This window comes from Tyto alba, unplaced genomic scaffold, assembly GCF_018691265.1.
Source record: "Tyto alba isolate M040663 unplaced genomic scaffold, T.alba_DEE_v4.0 Super-Scaffold_8, whole genome shotgun sequence".
Lineage (NCBI taxonomy): Eukaryota > Metazoa > Chordata > Aves > Strigiformes > Tytonidae > Tyto > Tyto alba.
The window spans coordinates 16513345-16531132 of record NW_024881329.1 but is presented as its reverse complement, the minus strand read 5'-3'; the positions used below and the strand labels follow the sequence as shown (position 1 = coordinate 16531132).

At 37.9% G+C, this 17788-nt stretch overlaps 1 protein-coding gene across 7 annotated transcripts in view; it reads left to right on the top strand.

The window, feature by feature from the left end:
- Positions 1-17788, top strand: part of NAV2 (neuron navigator 2) — a 410112-nt gene that overhangs the window by 282080 nt on the left and 110244 nt on the right. The window lies entirely within an intron of this gene.

Here is a 17788-nt window from a genome sequence, read left to right as displayed (position 1 = left end):
GTGTGGCTCATGAGAACTGAGCAGATCACTCCAGACTGATACAGTCAAGTTGTTGGCATAGGCTGGCAGCTAATTCTGTATCCTTAACAAAGTCATTACACTTACAAAGATAGATCAGCATTGGATTTCAATGCAATCTTCTTGTGGTGGCTTGGCAGCCGATCCCTTTAGGCTCAAGTCCCCTTGTCTGTGCATAACTTGTATTAGCAGTAATGAGGATTTTGCTTGAGGGAAAAATGTTGGTCTGGTTCAACTTGCCTGTGGTTCTCATGCTTGTTTCTTTTCAGGAAATTGTGTTTTTCCTCCTCTAGATACTGTTGTCCTGTGACTGCATGTCATTAGATTTTAGAATATTACCCCATGTAGTCATTACAGCCTGAACCCTCATCTTGTGATGGTGGCAATGGAGAGTCCTCAGCACCCTCCAGGGACATTCTGAATTACCCTGATCAGACCTTATATAAGAACAAAATTAAATTCACAGCTGACTAATATAATTATTATAATTATAATTAATTAGCATAATATACTAATAAATTAGCAACCTTCTACCTTGGTAAATCCATGTTTAGTATTTTAGATGGGACACTATGTAAACAGTAATGATTTAACCATAGCATCAGTATGTAATAGTCATCACTAAATCTGAATTAGATCTGGCTTTCAGTTAAAAGATCAAGCTGACAAGTTATGGCATGAGCAGTAAAACTACTGAAACCTTGTTTTGCTGTGTAAGGTTTCCCCACTCTCCCTGTGTCTCCTCCTTGTCAATGCTCTCCTCTTCTGCTCATCTCCTGTAACTGCTGGACTGGGGAGGCGCAGTGTGGGATGTGTCTCATCCTGAAGCATGTGTTGGTTGGCTGGAGGATCCCTACCTGCCTATGGGTGGTGCATTGTTAGGTTGCATTGAAGAGAAGAGACCTTGAACTACCTTGGCTTTTTCTCAGTTTACCAAGATTACTAAGTAAGGAGAGTAAAGTACTGGTTTCAGTCTTAAAAAAAAACCCCAACAAACTAGAAGAAGAAAGATAGAAGTCCTCACATATACAGAGAAATAACAATAATTTGTCAACTGAGTAACTTAAATATAAACTGCTTCTAGGCAGACAGTTCTGTGAACCCTCATTCTTCATTATAATCCATCTCTTCAGAAAGATAAGCTGATTGCTGAAGAAGCATGTGAGATCATCTGCTTCCTATGAAAATTACAAATGACTGAAAGAAACAAGGTTGTTTTTTAGGTTAACAGCCTACATAAGTTGCATTGAGTACTGAGAATTTTGCTCTGGTCAAGATTTCCAGTCATAAATTATGGTTTAAAAAAAAAAAAAAAAGTGGGATTATGTAAGTTGAATTTGAACTTTACTTAAAAATATAATCATGGCACAAAGTTGGTATGCATCCATGAGAAACAAAAGTAGTTGGTCTGACTAATTTTTGGCTTATTTTAAGTTAATTGTAGCATTGCCAGACAAAGTTAATTGTCAAAGTACAGAGACAATTCAAATTTCCTGACCCATATCCTATATTTTCCCTAAGGAAGTAAGACCTACATGACCATGCTGTGTGCCGGTCTTTGGTTAGTCGTCTTCTCTTTACCCATTACTAGCTCTTTTGCATGTTTTTGGAGAAGGAAATGGGAGAAAGAGGAATCTGCCTGTTTTGGCAGACTGATTTGGCATGACTGGTCACTTTGCGATAGAAAGTAGCCTTCAGTGTATTATGTTTGAATCATTTCTTACAAAGCAAGTTGTAATTTTCAGCTTTTATTAATTTATGGCCTTTCCTTCTAAATGTGAGTTGTCTTGTTAGTCAGTTGTCTGTGTCTTGTGGCAATGAAAGTGCATTAATTGAAACAATGCATCAGAAATGGAAAGGACAGTAAATGGAGCATGGAGGAATAGCTAGCTACTGGAAAATAAATAACCTCAATTTTTTGAAATATTCCATTAATGAATTAATGATGAGACCACTGGTTTTCTAGAAATATTGGGGAAAAGATTTATGTAACATCAAAAACTGTTGCATAAAAATAAGAGATTTTTGGGTGCATGCAAGTTTGTTGTGAGATGTATATGTACTCTTAGCAAAGGAGCACAAGTAAGGAGATGCAATTCTCACTTCCTAACAGTTTACATTGTGTATTCAGTATTTTATTTTGCTTTCTCAGTCTTTACACACTGCCTGAAACCAGTTTCCAGATGTGGAGAAGAGATCTGTCTTCTCTAGTAGGCATGACTTAGACACCTAGTTCAGTCCAATGGACACCTTCTTTGAGGTTAGGGCATGATAGGTTTAACTTGCTTTTTGGAGTTAGCCCCACAGTATATATGCAAAATTCCTTTCAAACCTAAAGGATTTTCATTGCCCTTATTCCTCACATCATAAAATGGTAACACCCAGTGGTACATTTTTTTAATTTATTCTAATAGTGATTAGACATTTATAATTGCAGTAACATTCTAGGCACAGTATTTTAATGCGTGTAATTGCTCTTACCAGCTTTTTCCTCTTAAGAAAATGCAATTAAAGTCTAATTGCATTTTTGGATTGCGGGGAAATAATGAGCCACCCAGGCTTGTGATTTTCTATGCCATCATAATCCCTTCATACAATTGGAGTCTTTTAATTCACTTCTGAATTGTCAGAGTTATTTAGTCCATGCATAAGTAAGTTCACCTTTGGTTTACTTTCTTATTCTTTAATATCCTTAAACACCACAAGTGTACTATGGCATGAGAAGCACCAGCCACTTCCCAAGGTCACTACTGAACTCATCTATAGTATCAAAAACATTTCTAAGGAATGTAAAGAGGCAAATGAGCTTTGCATTTCTGTGCCTGTACGTAAATTATTAGTTATTAGTTATCTTGAGGCTTCACATGACCATGTCCTTCTAATTCTTTAATAAGATCATCGAGTAAAAAATAGACAGAATTTTATTTGCCTGTGCAATTTAGAATAAAGATATCTATTTTTTTTCCGTGAGAATAAGCAGCAGAACTGTGTCCTAGGTACTATCAAGAATGAAACTTAAATACCGAAGCATGCAACTTCAGTAAGGACTTAGATACAATAGATTTTCTCATTAATGTATTGCAATGTTTTGCTTAGCTAGACACAGTTGGAGAGTCTTTTGAGACAGGCTGTGAAAACAGTTTGCAGTTCTGAAAAATGGTGGGTATTTTTCACTAGCTCTGAACACCCTCATATATCCACTGTCTAACCTGATCTTCAGGCACTCCATTTTCATTTTGCAGTCTTAAAAGTCTGGTAATGTTGTATGATAATATTCTGCTTATTACTTCCTCATTTGGATCCACAGTCTATAAAATTCTTGAACTTATGAAGCTATAGGAAACATCAACTTAATACGCCATCTCGAGTATGTTTATGAAGTGATACAGTAATGTGACAGGCTTACATGATTTCTTTTTATTTTTTTCTTCTACTCTGTTCCTAATGTTTTATTTAAAAAAATCCTACAGAGGGCAGTAGCAGTCTGTGGGAAAAAATTACACTTTTCATTTGGATTGAATGTTATGTAAAGTGTCAGTAGAAAAAAAGCACTACCAGACTTTGTTTCTGCATGAGATGAAAGGAAATATATATCGTTCGGATTTATGAAGAAGGTGGTGCTAATAGTGTCAGGTTTCTCTTAAGTAGGTAGTATTAGAAAAAAAAGAGAAAAAAAAATAATGTATGCATACAAATTTATGCACTCAAATGAAATAAATAACTTTTAATTGCAGTGTTCTTGCACACTTAGTTGATACAAGTCTTGTGACAGGGTTCTGAAACCTGCTGAGTCAGCTATGAGCTCAGCTCTGCATGTCTTGATTTTCAGGTATGGATATACTGTAAGGGCAGGAGAGTAAGAAAAGCATGTGCTCCTCTGGTTGATGCTCCTTTTATTTTATTTCTTCCAAATTTCAGGTAATCCCTTTTAACTTGGAACGCAGTATATATTTAATCACTCTGTCTTTTAATATGTAAAGGGTAGTCACTGTATTCACAAGGATGCATTGTGACCGGACAAAAGGCAGCAGGCACAAGTTCCTTTAGGGGAATTTCTGTCTATCAATAAGAATAAAATTCTTCGCTATGAGAAGAATGAAACATTGCAGAAGTTTGCCCAGAGAACTGATGGAATCTCCCTTGCTGGATGCATTCAGGACTTGGCTTAACAGAACCCTGGATAACCTCATCTAAGGCCTTGCTTCCGAGGGAAGGTTGGAAGGAATGATCTCCAGAGGTTTCTTCCTAGGCTGTCCTATGATTTCTACGATTTAAATGTATGGTTAGTTTCTTAGAGTGTTAAAAGTATACTGGACATTGTCTGAACAGTTTTAAGTGATTTATTTTAGGGATTCTGTGGAGGGGGAAAAAAGACAAAGCAAAATTTAAGTGTGCTTCAGGACTGCTAGTTCTACCTGTTAAGAAAAAGCTCTGATATTTTGTAAGTGTCCTACATGCCTGCCTTATTTATATGTTCCATGTTTTCCCTTCTTCTGTATTGATGCTCAGTTCTGGTCTGTTGTCGTGCAAAGCTGTGTATATTGCTATGTGATGCAGTGATACTCAAACCAGTCTGCATTTTACCCATTACTGACATACATATTTACAATGCTGACACAGCTAAAATCCTTCCAGTACAGAGGGTGGCAGAGGTGCAGAGGGAAGTACAGGGCCCTGCAGATTCCAAAGAGACAGGGTCTCATTGCAGTGACAGTTTTGCATGGATCAGACCTGTATGGAACCAGCACTAAGGGGCTAGTAGAACTTGAGTACAGCTCTGAGCACTGGCACGTATATAATTACCACATTTTGATACCTTTAAATATTATTTACTTTACAATTTTTTATTAAGTATAAACTAGTTAAATAGGAAGAGATACTAGGGTATTTCAAAGGACATTTAAGGAATTTCTTTCCTATAACTTTTTAACTTTGTGTTATCGAAATAGGGCTGAACTACCAGGTTGGTAAAAAGTTAGCAAGGAAAGGTAACCTCCACTCTGCTGAGCAAATCAGTCATATTGGTGTACAGTTACATACACCAAATGTGTGCTAAAAATGAGGGCACTTCATATGTAGGCAGTTATATTTATTGTTACAGTTTAAGAAGGCATGGCATCTCTTGTCATAGCTTTAGCAGGAATGACGCTTCAGAGTTAAGTCTATATATCTGCAATGAGAATCTCACCACTAGACATATGAGAATCCACATGGAACTGATTCCTGGAGCTGCACGACCCAGGAGGTCTCTGGGGGATTCTCTAGTGTGTCTATAAGTCCCCATTGTCTGAATTAGCAGACATCAATTTAATTTATTTTTTTAAAAAAAGAAAAAAAGTGATTGTCCAGTTTGTTTACAAGGTAGTCTTATTTTACTGATGTTGATGCAAACCATAGTTTTTTCTGTCAACTTTACTTTGATATCCATATTTATTTATTTAAAATGCCCTCTTGTGTAAAGAGTAGAAAATCTTAAATCTTAAATCTGGAACCAAACTGATTGAAATTTCTTCTCCTAATGACAAAATTTTCATATTAATTAGTGCACTGATATAAAAAGCACATGGGAATACACCCTTATGGCTTGGTTCTCTGTGCTACTGAGCTTGTCTTGAGCTCACTGTCATTAAAGGTCATTTAAAAGTGGCAGATTTGGATTCTGTCAAACCCTCAGACTCAATTTAAAAATGCTCCTTTAGAAATAGGGAGAAGGTGAGACATATGCATAGTGAGATCACAACTCTTGTTTCTTGTGGACAATATCTGGAAGGCTACAATTTTCAGCAGTATTCAAATGGGCTTTGAAAAAGAGGGTTGCTGATAAAACATAGAGAAGAATGCTGCATAATTAGAGGTTTGGAAAAACTCCTTTGCAGCTAGGTATTTAAAAGGCTATTTTATGGTCTTTGTCTAAAAGAAAGGTTACTGCCTTGTTATCTACAAGATACCTGTAGGTAATGACATTTATAATAATAAGGATTCTTTATTACCTCAATAGGTAGTGTATGAGTATCTATTTGTTTGGAATCTGAAATTAGCGTAATTCAGACCACAAACTGGATAGAAATTTTAAGAATGACGATGATTAGCCACTGAAAGAGATTAAATCACACATAATGAGTCAAGATTTAATATTTGCCCAGAGCTGATATTCTGATAGAGTTACAGTTTTGGCTTGGAAATTACTGAGTGAAATTCTTTAAGATCAACTCAGATGATCCTAGTAATTTTCTTGAATGAAAAATCTTTTATTTAAGCATATGCAAATGGAGAACAAGCCCTTTTCTGTAGCTGCACATAAAATCAGATGAAACATTTGATGTTCTGAATGACTGGGTTTGGCTCCTGTACCAAATCCAGGATGATCCAGTGATGTTGCACAAACTTCCTCACTGGAGCCGTTATGTTCTGTTTAACCTCATGCAGTTTTTCCACTCCAAATAAATTAATAATAATAAACAGAGACAAACCCCAGGCTTTTGCCTTTGTGCCAAATAATAGTATAGGAATTTTTTAAAAAGTAGTGAAAAAAGAGCTCAGACTTGTAAAGCATGGTAGAAATTTCTGTTAGAGAGTTAACATTTTAATTTTTTTTACCCATTTATAGTAGCATTCATCATAGAAGCCTGAATGTGAAATTGAAGGCTTTTTCTGGCTGCAGGTACAGGGTTAGTTACCACAGCGGCTCTGGCCGGGGAGCTGAGACATCGGGTTCAATTCTTGTGGCATTGAGCCAGCTTGACTTAGGGCTGGCAGAAGGTTACTGGTATGACTGAACAGGTCAGTCTCTTCCAAGTGGAAGCTATATATATGGCCAGCCTGCTCCAGTGCTCAGTACTGCCTCGTCTCCCCCTTTTCCTGGCCAAAAAGCTGTTCCTTTCAATATTTCGTGGTTGAGATGATGAGGATAACAAGTGATATGTTTAAAGCAAACAAAGCCACTAGCTGTTTCTATTTGGTGATGATCAGGTTGTCAGATATGGTGTGAACCGTTCGGTGCTGAGCGTGTTAATGACCAACCTGGGCTGATGTGAACTCATTTCAAAGGACTATTGTCTTCTAGAAGAAAAAAGTTTAAATAAACAAATTTTATTGTCCCCAATTCATACCAGCTTAATCTGTATCTACAGCCCATAACCAACTTACAAAATTTTCATTCAACTGCAGGAGACAATAATAACACTCTAGTGGTGGTAAATCAATCTCCTTGGGCCTAAAATAGCAGTTGTCCTCTGTGGTTTTGACTGTTTTAATAATCAGGCTGCAGGAGTTACTATGTTTGGCTGAGTAGGAAGAGTTAAAATAAAAGCAGGACCTCTAGATTTTGTCTTGCAGGTAGCTTACTAAACAGCCTGTGCTGGTCAACTTTTTGGTTTTCAAGCATTGAGGAAAGTTCTTTTAAGGGTGTCATGCTGAATAACTCCAGTGTTCAAGGTTCATCAGGATCTGTGGTTGATTCCTCTCATGTTCAGAAACTGTCGTGAAGGAACAAAGGAGTGCTTTTCAGAGATCCCCATGGGGACGCTGTCTAAAGCAAAAAAAAATACATTAAAAAATGTTGGTTTTAAACTTTGTTTGAAAAGTCATTGTAATGTTGGTAGCTCATAGAAGTCACCAACAATAAAACAACATAACAGTTGCTATTATATTTCTATGTTATTGTATATATGTGTGTGTGTGTATATATAATAGTTGTTATAATAAGTCTTAGCGTTTTGAGTGACATCTTTTACTAATCAAAGACTAAATAGTCCTAAAGTATTCAGGTACATGGTATTGTATAAAAGAGGGAGTTAATGCAAACAAAGTTAATTTGCAACTGGTAGGACTCCCTGTTTTTACAGTGCTCCCTGTTGAGTCGGTCCTTCCAACATCTGCTGGTACACAGGCATGTTGCTAAATAAAACAGAAATGTGAAATTAAGCCTGGTATCTCGACTGATGTCCTTTATGGGCAGTATGCTGCCGTGGCTTCCGACTGAGGACTCTGATATTCTTCAGTTGATACTGAAGAGGCATTGACCCGTTTTGTACAAACTGCCAGATCATCACAGAAATTGGGTTTAACTGTGCCAATGGGCTAGTGTTGAGCCCAGCCCTGCGAGGCTGCTGAGAGAGGGAGGGGGAGCAGTGGGGTGAAGAAGCCCTTTGAAACCAGGAGCAGCAGAAAGATTTAACAGTTCGCTAGAGACTAGCATAAATAAGCAGAGTTCCTGAAATGGAAAGATTTATCTCCTTATCGATGAACAGTGTATGGATGTCAGAAAGCTGGGAAGTGATTTATAGAATGAAACAGTTGGTTTATGCAACAGATAGCAGTAAGTTAAACATTATTTTTATTTTATTCTATTTTATTTGGCATTTATAACTTTCTTCATGACTGAAAATTGTGTCCATATAGATTTAGAAAAAATTTCCTTTGACTTTTTGGAGCAGTTACTTTCACTCCTGCTCTATATCCATCTCAGCTTTAGTTTTCTTTTTAGATTTCTCTTTCTTTAGAAAATTGGATGATTCTGTTGTTTACTTTTGAAGTGTTGACTTGATAAGACTGTGTAAAAGCCACCAAGATTAAAAGGATTGCAAAAGTGGAAAAGGTTTTATGTTTTGTTTTGTTTTGTTTTGTTTTTTTTAAAGAGGTATAAGTCCATAAAGTTTGAAATCCGTTTAACCACACTTTCAGATTTTCACTGGGAGTTAAATGTGATTGGCTCAACAAAGTGAGAGTATGATAATTTCAAAAATTTCAGTCATTCCACCATTTAAAAATGTGCAAGTATTTCATCTAGGTCAGGTATGCAGCAAACATCATATTCTGCTTTGTGTTTAGGATGCTGCCTCTGTGCTCACCTGTGCTGGCAGTTGAGAGGTGCTCTCTGTTTTTACTGAATGACCGGTTTCCCTGTAAGTCAGACTGATGGTAAAATAAGTTTATATAACTTCTCTTGACAAAGCCATAACCAGAGTAGTTGATGTTTTCTGTATTTCAGCTGTATGCACTACCAAAAAGTTAGATGTTGGAGTAACCCTATCCAGTGTTCTAAATATAATTTGCATTGAAGGTATTTACCAAATGTTCAGTAGGATTTATTTTGCCTTGAATGTAGTACAGGGATCATGGATTTGATGTGACAAGAGGAAAAATAAAAACAGAAACAGAAACGAAGGAGTAAGAGATAATCTGAAAGATAGCCTGAGAACCTGGTGGTTTGGCTTGTATTTTCTTCTTGGGAGAATCTCTAGGTTTTTGCTTGTCTCTTAGTCTAAAACTAGTTCTGATATCCTTACACAAATTTGAGTCATAACTTTACAATGTAGATATGTCTTCTGGTTTTAACTCAGTTCAAAGAACAGCGTTTAAAATTATTACATTTGCAGTGTACATTATATATTTCTAGAATTGCATCTGTAAATAACCAGAGAAGGCTGTGCTCCAACTCTGAAGCAAAATGAACTGTACCTATGCATGAGAGGTGTTTGTTAGTCTGTTCTTAAATGTCTCATGACAGGGACTTGATGATCTCCTTGCAGTGTCCATTTGGTCTTAAAGCTAGCTGTTTAAAAAATATAAATACAGGATTCTGATTGGCTAAAAATTAAGCACACTGTTGCTCTTCCTTGATCTCTGTCCTGTTTATAACAGTGTTCATATCTTCGAAGGCTTACAATGTCTCCCCTCAGCCTTCCCTTTTCTAGACTAAACAATATCTACTATTTCAACTTTCTTCTCATAGGGTCTTTGTGATAAATCTTATATGTCTTGATGATCTCTTCTGGCCTCTTTCCAGCCTGTCAGTGTCAGTCTCTTTTAGAGGGGTGCTGGGATTGGACACAGTACTCTACCTGGTGCCTTACTCTAGTGCTGAGTAGGACAGAATAATTACATTCTCTGTCATATAGATGATACTCATAATGCATTCCTGAATGACGTTAGTTTTTCCTTAGTGGCACATTATAGAGGTGTGCAGTTGTGGTATACTGTTACTCCTAGTTCTTTTCTGCAGTACAGATACATAGCTGATTGTTTGACCTTTTGTATTTAGGCATTCAGTTTCTTCTTTCTAAGCACAGAACTTCTCAGTCAGCTTCAATTAAAGTAATCTTACTGACTCAGTCTGTGTCTCCAATTTACCAAACGTATGAATGTCTCTGTATTCCCCAAACATAAGGTTACCAGTTTATGTCATGAGGTGACCCTAATGAGAGTCATTAACATCAAACAAAATACTCATCCTTGGGTAACTGATAAATTTATATATGCTGGGGTATTGCCTGCATTGTTTCACTCTTCTAATCCAGTACATTTTTTGAAAGATCAGCTCATCTTAGTGAATCTTTAGTGACATATTTATGTTGAGTGTGTGCCCACTAAACAGCTTAAAGACTGTCAGAATACAGCAGGCAATACGGCACGTTTATAGGACCAGATACAAGTACACAGTAAATCATATTCATGCTGAATTTTACAACTGTTCAGCTGGCTGAATTTGGCATTTAAAAATATGTGCTCTTTTGCCTAAACAAAGGCTGGCTGAAGGCTTAATTGCATCTGAAGTAGAGCTTTACAAGACCACAGAACTTCGCCATAGTTGGTATAATCTTTAGGAATATCTAAAACAAGCCAAAAATGTATTTAAATAAAGTTTTGGAAAAAAAAAATAGCCAATGACATGTTATTAACTGTAGAGTTCATGAGGATAAAAATCCCGAGCTTTAAAGTAAAATTTAACCTTGAGAACATCTTCTTGCCCAATGTACATCTGTGTAGCTGCGTTAAAGACAGTGGAACCACGTTAATTTATACCAGCTGAAGAACTGGCCCAGCATTTCATGGTCTTTACAGTTCCTAGATGTTTCCTTTTAAAATAAATATTTACAATTTCTTGTAAATTTATTGCTGGGTGAATTATGCCAGAACAGCCATGGAAATAAAAGTTCACTATTAAATCATAGGAAAGCAAACAGCAGTAGTGCTATGTCCCAGACGTCTGGAAGTGCCAGCATGTTTCTACCACACCTGTAGAAGCCGCCTCTCCCTGGGTGAGAGCATCATCCAGCCTCTCTGGTCCTGTCCATTGGTGGCTTCTCTGCTGAGCCTTTTGCCTGCTCCTTGTCCATAACCAAATATACCTAAAGAATCCATGACTGGTGCCAGTGAACTGCCACCACCTCTGAAGTGGCTGATGAGCATAAAGCCGTGGCCCTTCCTTACTGTCATGCATAGTAGATTGTTACCTGCATGTTGTCTCAGATTGAAAGATCTGCTGCTGCAGGTTGTAGAGTAGTTTAATTGACCAGAGAGAGGAAATGAGGAAGACCCCAGGAGAATTAGTAGTATGTGTCTGTCAGCTGTTTTTGATAGAAAAATGTAATACATTTCTGCATATTTATGTATGTAAGTACAGATGATGGTAAAGTGATGGTATTTCTGTACAGTTTGGTTTGACTCCTCTGTTTGAACACAAAATATCCATGTTTGAGTGTGCATTGGTATTTGCCACTTTACTTTGTACACTTGAGCAGTTGTATGACTTCTCACTGAGCAGAGTAAGACATTTCTGAGTTAAAATGTAGTTTAGTTTGATGTATTGACTGATCAGTGGGAGTTTTCTAGATATTTTTTCCTACTGCCTGTCCCTTCTCTGTTAAAAATCTGTCTCTATTTCTTCCTCCATGGTCATTCCAAGCCCCAACTGGAGCCACTATTAATAGTCAAAATAGGCCCCAATGGACAATATTCCCTAAGTGCAGTTCTCAGACCACTAATGTGTATATGGCCTATTTCATATAACCTACCTGTAGGAGAGATGTGTCAGATGGAGGCTGCTAAGTGCACGTTGTCCACTCCAGCTATGTATAAAATCTAATGAAAGCCTCTGTAACAGCTCCCAGCCTGGAATTCATTAATGCTTTTGAATAACTCTGTTATGAGAAATCTTGGGGGATTTGATCGTACAAATAATGAGAAAAAAATTGAGAGTATTGAACAAGAATGATATTTGTTTAGTATTAAATGGAGAGTGCAACTTGTTTTGAATGGGACAGTAAACTTGGTTTCGTTATTTTTATGATCATCTAACTGGTATATGGTTGATAGCGGTCTCTCCAACCTCTTTCTCGGGCAGTCATGTGGACAGCATTTTGAATTTTACAGTAACTAAACAAACACAACAAGGAATTCAAGTGTCTTATTCGGTTATGTCAAGACAATGAGAAAAGGATTGCCTCTGCTCCAGTTTTATTTCCCTTCACCTCAGCAAAAATGCTGAGTCTTGGTGAAGTAAACAGCAAAACTGTTGTTTCGTATACTGGAGCTCAGTGTGAATGAAGGTGTCTCTAGAGAAACGTGGAAGTTGAGTTACTGACAAATCCATGGGCTTCAGTATGGGTTTTGAGAGGTACGACACATTTCTGTGAATACACGGAACTGCTGTTGAAGCAACAGAGTTTACAACACTGGGATTGAAGAGGTAGATACGATGGAAGGAAAGAAAAATATCAAGGAGTAAAGATAAGTTTTGTCTTAAGTTACAATAAATTAACTCACCCCTTAAAGGGAATGCTAATGGACAAAAGTTGAAGGAACCAATTCTGCCCAGCTTGGTAAAGTTTTTGTCCTCAGCAAAGCAAAATATTTCCTATCTGGGCTTTTCTCAAGTTATTCAGAATTTCCCTATCTGGCAATCTCTGCTTTAAGAAAATGGGGTTTTTTTTGCTCTTTGATGTGGTCCAGAGTAGAAGACAACACAAAGCTTCAGTTATCTTGTGGGTGGAGGCCTTGCTTTTTGCCCACCCCGAGCCAGTAACTCAGCCGGTCCCTTCCACCAAGCTGTAGTTTTCTCTAGTCAACAGCGTTACAATTGAAACAGAAACTTCTGTGGGCCAGAGGCGTTGTGATTATTTTGAGGAAGGGCTGCATGCCAGGTCACTCTTGTAGGGAATGTTCTCCTCTACCTGCTTGTGGTTTGGATTATGGAAAGATTCTGATTTTTATAGTCGGCTGCTGGCAGAAATGCAGGCATTCCCATATTTCAGGGGTTTGCTGAGCATGATAAATCATTACTGAAGAAGATAATAGCTCGGCTAAAAAGCTTTTCTCTGTAGGACTCTTATTTGTAGTGCTTTGAAAGAGAATCTTCTGGTGGGTGGATGGGAAGGGTCAAGACTCGCTAGTTATTCCTCTAGATGGGAAATGATGAAGCTGCCACAGTGATTTTTGCAGTTCTGACACTATAATGTCATAGAGCAGATCTGCTTTTGCTTCCTAAATTAGAATTTTGTTGTGGATTTCTTTTTAACTGGGTTATCTAATCTATGGGCTGGCCTAAAAGTTATTTCTCTTCATGAGAACTTCTTATTTTTCTCATAGCTGTGAAATAAAAAATGACAGCTTGTTCATTCTAAAATTAATAAAAATGCTGTTAAGTTCTTGACCCTCCTAAGGAGAAGTAACTATGAGAACATCCTTTGTCTTGGTGTTGCCTTCCATGCTTATAATGATTGTTTTTGAAAGTTTTCAGTTATAGCAAATCAAAGTCTACTTGCTAAGAGTGAACATGACAAATGATGGGAAATTGCATATATTTTATCCTGACCTTATTATAACGTAAGCTCTCAAAGACTTCAGTGGAAGAATTAAATCATAAGCCTTCAGACTCTCTTTTTTTCATCACAAATGGGTAGGTTTGCAGATGCAGTTAAGACTTTGCAGGAGCAGCTGAAATCAGATTTACCCATGCTACAGTGCGTATTGGCATTGGAACTAGACCACCAACATCTTTTTTAACAGGAATGCTAGGAACAAAATAGATTTCAGGCCAAGATTTGACTTTGAAAAGAGGAAAGCGATCATTATTTATTGTAGACTGTAGCTTGGGTTTGAAAACATTTCTTTTATAGTCAGTTTTAGTTAATGCAGGTTGCTGAAGAAAGAAAATATCTCCCTCACAAAGGAACACATGGGAAATAATAAGCTTATTAATCGAATGCATGAAACCTGCTCTCCTTGCTCTCCTTTGCATGAAAGAAGGGCCTATGCTGTGCTGAATAAAACTTTCCCCTTTGCATGCTGATGTGTTATCCACGTATTGATGTTACTGCTTCATTAGGAAACCTAACATTTGAATCTCCATTCTGGCAGCAGAACCCCTTTCGTTTACCAAGATTGGTCTGAGGAGTAAAAGTGCCAGCAGACTTGTTTGTGAGAAAGAAATGGAGAATCTTAAAAAGCCTGAAGTTTTAAGCTGAGGCCATTTTTCTTGAGTTTGTTTTACATTGAACCTTTTATTTCTTGCATTAACTTTGCATGGTGCAATTAACAAAAACTTGAGTGAATTTCCAGTTTCATTGTATTTGACCCAAGTAAGGATCAAAATCCATTGTACTTGTATAAGAAAGTATCTTATTTCCTTTCCCATAGTGTAGCTGCTTAACATGTATATTTAAGAGTTTGCGAACATTTTTCATTCATTTTGGATGTTCAGCATCCAACATTCACAGAATTCACTTCCTGGAAAATGTTAGGTAGAAACTCTGAACATTACATTCATGTCCCAATATATTATTTTTTTTTAAAATGTTACAGTCATAGTATTGTTGTCCTGATTTCTCTGACATGTCTGTAAATGAGTAGCAGCTCTGTAAATGGAGTTATATTGTACTCATCCTACGCCACTGGCAACAGAAGCACAATTAAGTTCCGAACAGGAGGGTGTATGTGGGAGAGTTGAGGATAAAGTGAATGCTGTATTTAAAAACAAACAAACTGGAAAAAAGTTTATCTTGTTCAGTGCCCAGGCAGAATTAATAAAAAATCCTGAAAGTATTCAAAGAAAGGAGAAATTTAAAAGTTCTGGATTTTGTTGGGAAATAAATTCTGAGCAATGCTTTTAGATTTGGCAAACAAGCCATTTCACTTGTTTCAAGCAAAGCCTTTTCCCCAAAAGTCCATGAACTGGAGCACTCACCTGGGCTGTTAGGATGAAGTTGACATCCTGAATGAACCAACACCTTCCACTGACTTCCAAGAGAACCTTGTCGGGCTGGTTGGAGCCCTGTTTTGATGTGGCTTGCCTCAGGTTTCTGTTGCCCCCGCTGATCTGCAGTGTGTTAACAGTTCGCTCAGTGTTTGAGCTGGAGCCAGACTTTGCAGCGAGGTCATGGACCACGGCCCGGTACTCAGGTGGCTCCATCTCAGGTGGGTGCTGGAGCCTGCGGGTCACGGCTCACGCGAGGGCTCTGCATAGGCTCTGAGCTCTGGGGGATGCAGGATGGCTTTGTTCACACCGATACACTCGCTGCCTGTATTTTTTTCAAACTGCTGTTAAGAACCTGTCTGAGAAGAACACAGGTTTTTTTTCCAAGTCTGTTCAGTTGGCTGCGTGCTCAGACTGAACGCCACTTCACCCTGCACTGGGTTTGCGTTGCTGTGCATGTTGTGCTAACCAAGTGTGCAACCAGCTCTTCTACTTTGTAGTTATATCCCTTACCGGTAATTTTCCATTTGTCACTCATATTATCTGAGTCCCGTTACTCCTTGCAACTCAGTTTTTCTGAGAAAGTAAAGGGCTCCTGCCCATATTGATCAGTACACTAGGTTCATCCTTGGACCCAGCTGTATATTTGTCCTAAGCATGTTCATGAATCACAGGCAGCTCTGATCATTTATGAACATGAGTACACTTTGTGTTGAGATTTGTTTAACATGATTAGGCTAGAATACCTTTGGTTTAGGAACTTAGTGTTGAAAATACTGCGAGTCTCCAGTTTCTGTAGAAGTATCCCAACATTGAGATGGGAAATTATTATTTTTTTTAAAAGAAGCTATACAAATTAATTGTAAATGATGCACAATTGGGATTTTAGTGAAGCTTTCATTACTTTGCTGGGCATCTTCTGTGGAAGGCAGGCTGAGACAAAGGCTTGCTTGTTCTAGGTTTTCAAAAGGAGCGTGGTGCAGTGTTGCAATGGGAAGTAGATTTTGATGGGTAGGAGGACTTCAGGAAATACAAATAATAACAAAGCAGCGGTGTATGGTAACAGGCATTAAGGAAAAAGCAGTGGTGCACAGCTTCTGAAAGTAGAGGGAGTAACATTTCCAGCAGCTTCTGAAGTAGTTTTTACCTTCCTTCTTCTCTCGTGTCCGTGGGCAGGGTGCTGTGATGGTGGGTCACTGCTTCCCCTTGCACTGGGAGTCACTGCGACTCCTGCGCTGTCACTTCTTCAGTCCTTCTTAACCCATCAGATTGCATTTAGCAGGTTTGAGCAGAGCAGCTCGAGGACCAGGTGACATTGCTGTTTGGGGCATTTGGTGGCTTGCTTTTCCTTCTGTACTAGAGTAAAACAGGAGTAATACCCTGGAAGTCAGCAGACTGGCACTAGGTTAAAAGCAGTACAATTCCTTTCTGTGTCTGTAATCTGGTTCTTGCTTCCTTCCAGCTCCATGTGGGTAGTTTGCCATCGGAAAAGGACTAGCAAAACTGGCCAGTATAATAGTTATTGGTTACTAAGAGAGTCCTGGAAATCTTCTGACTTCAGTAATATTTTTTAAAGTGTCGTTAATTCCTACTATCCCACTTTGTCCATAACCACGTGAAATGACTGAGTTTATTATTAAGGAGTCTCTAATACTCTTAGAAACCCAATTCTATGCTAAGTCAGAAAGATGTATGTGCTTTAAATCTTCAGTAGATCTGCTTTGGATCAGAGGAGGGAAGTTAACAGAGCTGTATCTTCACTGAGAGCTGAAAGTGAAGTAAAACAGTCCCTGTGTGGTTGCAGCGGCTCATGATTTACAGGGCTGAATTCACAGGGCTGCTCCTGCTGCTGAAAACGCACGCTCTCAACCGCTGTTGATTTTTGAATTAAAAAAATGCAGCTCTATACACAGTTTACTTTATTGCTAGAGGGCAGAGAAATATAGGTAAGAGCCGTTAATCCCCAGCAGGCTGCTGGGCAGGCGAACAGACATAGATGACAAAAGTTAATTGGAAACATGAGCAGTTTAACAGAAAACATATTTGTGATAATTGAGAGAGTAACGTCTCCAGAAAGGAAACTCTGCAAAGGGAAACTGCAGAGGAGAAGTGGCCACTGGTAGGTGAGTGTGATTTTTCAAGCTCTCTGAACTAATTTCTTAACAAGAACAAATAACATTAAAAAGGAACTAAATAAATAAAAGATTTGCTTTCTCTGAGGGGGGAGGGCTGTACAGTTACTGCCACTAGTTTCTTTTACAGCTGGATTAAGATATGTGGTAATACTTAATTTACGTTCAATGCATAAGGACACAATTGGTTTTATTTTTGTACATGGAGTTTTCTTCTACCTTTTGCATATGAAGATCTTGTATCCCCCCCCAATAACTGAAAGGACTCCAGTTTTAATTTGTTCCTTACTCCTACTTTTTTTATATGTTTGAGGTTTTTCTAAGAATTGAACTTGGACAGCAAGTATTTTGCCAAAAGCAGAGGGAACCCCTAGTTAGCAAACAGTGCTGTGTTTTTGCTAATGAAAAAGCATTATGAACTTAATAAGGGAAAACACATTGTGAAAGACATTTTGGGTTGCACTGGAGAGGATTTTTTTTTTGTGTGTGTGAAACAGCATGTATATATAAATTACATAATGGGAGTTCGTTACTCTTCTACTTTGTAGGAAAAGAAAACTGGATTTTATTTTCTTTAAGTGATACTGATGTTGAAAGTACTGATAAGTGTCTATCTTTCTACTGTTATTACTGTAAAGTTCCTAATGTTTCATTACAGAAAGAA